General features: G+C 41.7%; 1 protein-coding gene across 14 annotated transcripts in view; it reads right to left on the reverse strand.

Moving 5' to 3' along the window:
• The window catches only part of JMJD1C (jumonji domain containing 1C), a 251,161-nt gene that overhangs the window by 93,335 nt on the left and 151,826 nt on the right, over positions 1-6,000 (reverse strand). For 13 of the 14 annotated variants that reach the window (XM_069101875.1, XM_069101870.1, XM_069101871.1 and 10 more), the window contains one exon: positions 2,115-2,220. The gene's annotated coding sequence lies outside the window, so the exon portion shown is untranslated. Of the gene's footprint in view, positions 1-2,114; positions 2,221-5,477; positions 5,619-6,000 lie in introns of those variants that run through there. The other variant, XM_069101877.1, reaches the window with a different exon arrangement.

Raw genomic sequence — 6,000 nt, forward strand, 5'->3', positions numbered from 1 at the left:
GTATCTCAACCTTAACTATTGGTTGACTGAATAGAAATCTGTGGTCTATTTACTAATATTTAATGTTTGAAATTTTTTTTAAAGCCCTTACATTTTGGGATATGTTTCTCTATATACTTTAAATATAAAAATTTAGTATAAAATGTCTAAGTATTGCTATGATTAGAGAGCCTCAGAAGGCATTTTTAAGGGGCTATTTATTAATACTTTTATTCACCTCCAAAATATAGTTACCAACCTACACCAAAGGATTGTTTAATAATGGATAAAATGGTACTGGTTAAACACTAAGTGATATACAAATGTCTGCTATAATTAGTAGAATAGATTCCCAAGTTTTCATCTGGTTCTGAACATAAAAACAGAAATGCTGTTAATCATAGATGGAAGCTGAGTACAAAGGGTTTCTATTATCTCTAAAATTTCCCAAATTGTAACACGTGAACAGAATACCACCGAATTTAGGTACTAGCTGCCTAGCTCATTCAGGGAATGTCAGTTCCTATCCCAATAGAAATAAAGAATGGTTAAAGGATTAAGTGAGTCAGTCCTCCTCCCCTGGAAGTTCAGAGGCTGACCCTGATGTATATACATTGGCAGGGTAGTTGAAATGATTAATAAAACAGACAAATACTCAGACTGCCAACATCACATCACATAAAAGAGACTTTGGCTCTTGTGCTTTTGAGAGGGAAAAAAAAAGAGACCAAAAAATAAAAATAACTCATCAAGAGCAGAAGGCAAATCTAACTTTTAAAATAGAAAAAAAAAAAAAGGAGAGATACTAGTGCTTTCTTTTAATCAGTATCACAAGCAATAAATAACTAACTAAACGAATGAATGAATAAAGAATTAAATAAATGAAAGGCAGGGCCACCAGGCCACCTGGCCAGAGCTTACTTTCAGATCATTTTCTTTACTTACTTCACTTCCCCAAATCAACCTCAAGATGAGAACTCTTCAAAGCTCCAACCTAAAGTAACTATTTCTCTATTGGAAAAGAAACATTTACCAAGAACCGTTTAAGTTAAAATAGCGATAGCTGAAAGGTCCCTGCCCTCCAAATTAAGCATTGTCCCTGGCTTTTGTATGGATTTATAGTTATATTTCAATAGCATCCAAAGAGCAAAAGAAAATTCGCCTTTTTATGGAAATCACCAAGATGAGGTAGTAGGAAAAAAATACAACTTAGTGAGATTTCAAAATAGGAAATAACCCATGTACTGAAGGGACCGTTCATTTATTTGGAGAGAATGAAGTAACAACAAACAGCAGAAGGCTTTATAAAAAACAAAAGCACTGTTCAGTTACCATGCATTTAATCACAAACAGTCCTAGGGTCACATTTTGAAAACAGTTATGTGGTAAGTAGGAATGCTGGCACCCCAGTATTTTTTTTATAAAAAAAAATGCATTTTCAATAAAATAATTCCTCTTCCTATATTTACTTACAATGAAAATACTATGTATTATTTTCATTTTGAAGTTTTTTAAGTGAAGGAAATCAGTGTCCTCTGATAATAGAAAGGAAAATACACTTGCAGAGGGACTGACAAGTATATTAAGATAGTTAGTGTTTATTCAGGACTGTTTTTTAAAACCATAATACAAAAATGTAGATTTTCTGTATCTTCCTGAGAACTAAAAAAAAACCAAACCCCAATCCATTACTTAGTTTTGTACATGGGTTATTTCCAGGTGCCTTAAACAAATACTAAAGCTTACAAAATACTTTTCTATTTAAATTTTACAGATCAGGAAGCTACAAACAATTTGGGAAATGCTTCTTAAATGCAAACTTGAAATCAAAGGCAAAAGCAATTATTTCTTTATGCTATTCAAAGATAATTTTTAAATAAAAGCTTCTGTTTAAAAACTCACAGCATGTATATGAAATGATTTCACTTAATTGGTACTATTTGATGTGTGACATTTATTAAACCACTCCAAATTCTTCAGAATCCAAGGTAAGCCAAAATCACAACATACATAATAACCAATCTGTCACTTTCTAAGAACTGACTGATCATAAATTTAACCCACAAAGAGTCACCTTTCTCAGGTGCTGAGATGCTCAGGCATATCATTTTTTAAAAAGTCACCCTGATTCTTACCTGATAACGGCTGAAAGGCGTTATCTTCAGTTACCAAATGTACTTCTTTATCCACAAAGAATTCTACAGTAGCAGTAGAGCTTTTTCCAAATAGAGATTTGAATGTCTGGTGGGGAGAAATGAAATAATACATGTTAACAAAACAGATTACCTCAATTTTATATTTAAAATGGTAAGCAGTATAATATATATAACTTCATTATCACTGTGGCCTACAGAGCACCAGCGTATTATTTTAGAGAATACAACTTTCACCAATGTTTTACAAACATTTCTGGCTTATTTACACCAATAATCACCCAAAGGCTCTCCAAGGAACAGGATACAGAAAGCTTTTAACTCCCCACCCCCACCCAGGCACAAAGTGAATTCCAGATGCATCCATAAAGAAGGGGGAGGTGGAGAGGAAAGGGAGAATAAGGGAAGGAAGGCAAAAGAGAACCTTCAACATCCAGTTGCATTATATTTCCTTTTCTCTGCTATCCCTTACAAAAAGTAAAAACTCAAGTAATTTATTTTTTCCAAGCAGGGCTATTTGTTTCCTGAGGTGAGCAAGCATCTGTGAGTAAAAGTTTTTGGCAGACTTGAATTCCTTTTGTTTGGGCATCAATATAAGGATATAAAAAAGTAGGTGGGAAGTATCCAGCTCAGTTCAGAGTGATGAAGCTGCCAATTCCCATCTTTTTTCCCATTAAAACCCTCTGAAATTGTTCCAGTCATGAAACTGGAAATGGCATTCCACTTGCTCACAGATTTTTGGTAGTACCTTTACCGTAAAACCGAAGTTGAGAAAACAGAATTGGAAAGGAGATACAAACACAATTTCTAATCAATTTAAGTCATCATGAGAAATCTTTTGTGTTACAGGACACTTATTCTGGGAACAAATCATGCACTGAAACACTTCTATCATCTAGGTCCCAAATGAGCCATCCCTCCAGGTACAATGCCATTTGTGCTTTCCCAGATTCTCTAGCAGTTTTTTCCCTTGATTTTTGACAAAAAAAAATCTGGGGAAAAGAAGTACCTTGGACCTAAACACATAATCAATAAATGATATCGGGGAGAACTGGTTTCAAAATGATAGGCTACACTTTTAATTCTGACTAGCACTTAAGGAGTTAATTTCTAACAATTAAATATCCTTTTTGAAACTTTCAGTCACTCCTAGAATAATAATAGCTGGAATTTATCTAACCCTTAAAAGTACACCAAACACTGGGGTGATGTTCCATTTGATCTCTGTCATACCCTCCAAAAAGCTTTAATACAAAGAAAATGCAAGTTTAGCAAGCTTATACTGCCCAACAAAGATTAAAAGATCTCTTCTATGAAATACAAATAATTACTCAGAAAATATCTTGCCATATTGTTAATTCTTTGATAACTCCAAAAAAAGAGATCTCCAGAACCAGTCATGTTTGCTTGCAAGGTCATTCACCAAGGCTTATTTGGGTGGATACATTTCCTAAAGAAGGAGTCCAGACTTCACTAACCTATCAGTAGATTGTTCCAGTAAAGAAGGAACAAAGACCTACTGTGTGCAGTTCGAGGTGTTCAAGTCCTGCCCGCCGAAAAGAAATCTCCTTTTATACTCTAAGTGAGGTGGGGGCAGCAGCACCTTCACTTTACACGTGGCCGGCTTTATCAAACAGGAAGGCAGGTGGCATTACAGAAATTGTTGAGTCCCTTAGGAAAGACTTTCTTGACTTTCCATACATACATACACTGGCAGTTTTTAGGTCAAGTTGTTTAATTTGTGGTAAAAAATATGGGCATACTCTGCTGAGAAATTTTTAATCTTTAAACTTAAAGTTGTATTTGTCCTTAAAAAGCATATTATTGGTCAAATGTGAAAATAAATTTTCACAAATGACTTTATAACTAAATGAATAGAACTGAAGGGTGGGGGTGGGGAAACCGGAGCAAACTTCCCTAGTTTATTTCTCCTAAGTCTGAGAGCTCTACTCTCTAGTTCAGTAAGGAATACAGGTGGTTTGCATTTCCTATGAAACCTATTCTTTTTTCTAATTTGAAAAACACGAGTTCTTCAATAACACATGACCTCTCACAACTCCCTCTCTCTCTCAACCTAGGTCAGAGAGTTCTTTGGATAACGTTCAAAAAGCAACAATCATAGTTATCAACAAAATTTAAATCAATATCATTTATGGATTGATTAGGAAAAAAAGAGCTAAATCTCTGCACATAAATTATGTTTTAATATTTCTCTAGCTACAAAGAACCTAATAATCGGAAACTACTGTAAAACTGGGATTCCTAGAATTTGTCAGTTCTATTAATGGCCAGTCTACTTGTCAGATGCTTCAGTCATGCAGAAAACGAACAAGGAGATTATCTTTTACAAATGTCATAAAAAATGAAAGTCATGACTTGCAGTTTCGAAATTCTGTGAAATACATTTTGTTTGCAAATAATCAACTAGAGAGTGCTTACTAACACTAGAGTTCTCGTTAAATAATAATTTCAACATTTTAAACTAGAAATTCCAAAAATTCACGACTAGTGTTTCCTATTTTCTTGAGACACTAAAGTGCAAGCAACATTAACAATAATCAACAACAGACATGAAATGCATTTTGGTTTTAATGAATGGTAACCAACAATAACAACACTGTTCCTTTACTACTAAAAGTCTAAAACAAGAGTCTCACAAAATAGACTCTACAGCCGTCACGTGAAAACTAGTAATTATGTATCCATCTCGACACAAGCTCGTAGTACATACTTCATAGTCTAAGTGCAAGGACACGCATCTGCACAACTCAGTGAGTTCGGACAGTGGCGGAGCCTCCGGGGCCACCCCCGCCAGCCCAGGGGTGCACGCCCGGGGGGGGGCTGCCCCGGGAGGAAGGGCGCTGCGCCCCGCCGCATCCTGTCTGGGGCTTCGCGCTGCACTACATTCCATTCACATGAGAAAAAGCAGAACCGACGAGCCCTCCCCGGAGGGAGTCCCGGCCAACTCCCTCGGCTGCCCCCACGCCAGGACCAGGCTGGCCATTTAAAGTGTAACCGGAAATGCCCCGAGTTCGCCGGGGCCTCGGGGGGTCTCCAGACTCCCCAACGATCCCCCGGCCCCCCCCCCCCCCCCCGAGTTCACAGACCCAGGCCGAGGGGTCCGAACCGACAAAAGCCAAACTCCGAGTCTCAGAGTCCCGGCACGGAGCCCGGCCCCGGGCTCGCCCGTCCCCACGAGTCCCTCCAGCCGTCAGGCTGCGGTCCTGGCCCCCAGCCGAGCAGGAAGCCCGCACAAAGGAGGAGCCGGGGCCGTCCCGGGGCAGCCGCCCGCCCGCCCTTTGCCCCGGGGAAGTCTCGGGAGGGGAGAAGGGGGAAGGGAGTTACCTGGCCCGGGGGAGGGGGGGGCTCAGCAGCCCCAGGGCCCCCCCCCCGTCTCGCCCGCCGGGCGTCCGAGCAAGGCCAAGGCCAAGGGTCGGGTCGCGGGCTCACTCGCCCTTCGCGGTCCGCCCGGGCGGCTCGGGCGGCTGCGGGGGCCGCATCCTCCGGCGGGGTCGGGAGGGCGCCAAGGCCGGGGCCGCTCACTGAAGCGGGAGGGTCGTGGGGGCTCGGGCACGCCGAGGGAAGCCCGGGGAAGCGGCCGGGAGGCGGGGGCGAGGAGGGAAGGGGCGGCGCTCGGCAAACTCTAACTAATGGGGCGTCACAGGTGCAGACCGAGTCACTTCCAGCACGAGTCCCGGGGCAGGAGCGCCGTGACTCACGGGGCAGGGCATGGGTGCGCAGACTACGGCCCGGCTGCCCCCGACCCACCCGGGCCCCGCACGTGCACGCCCGAGGGCCGGGGCGCGGGAGCCGCAGCCGGACGGGGAGACCCTCCGGGGAGACCCTCCGGGGAGACCCTCCGGGGAGA

Source organism: Petaurus breviceps, unplaced genomic scaffold (assembly GCF_028583685.1).
Source record: "Petaurus breviceps papuanus isolate PSGF00001 unplaced genomic scaffold, PetGlider_PUasm1.0 490, whole genome shotgun sequence".
In the NCBI taxonomy this organism is placed as follows: domain Eukaryota; kingdom Metazoa; phylum Chordata; class Mammalia; order Diprotodontia; family Petauridae; genus Petaurus; species Petaurus breviceps.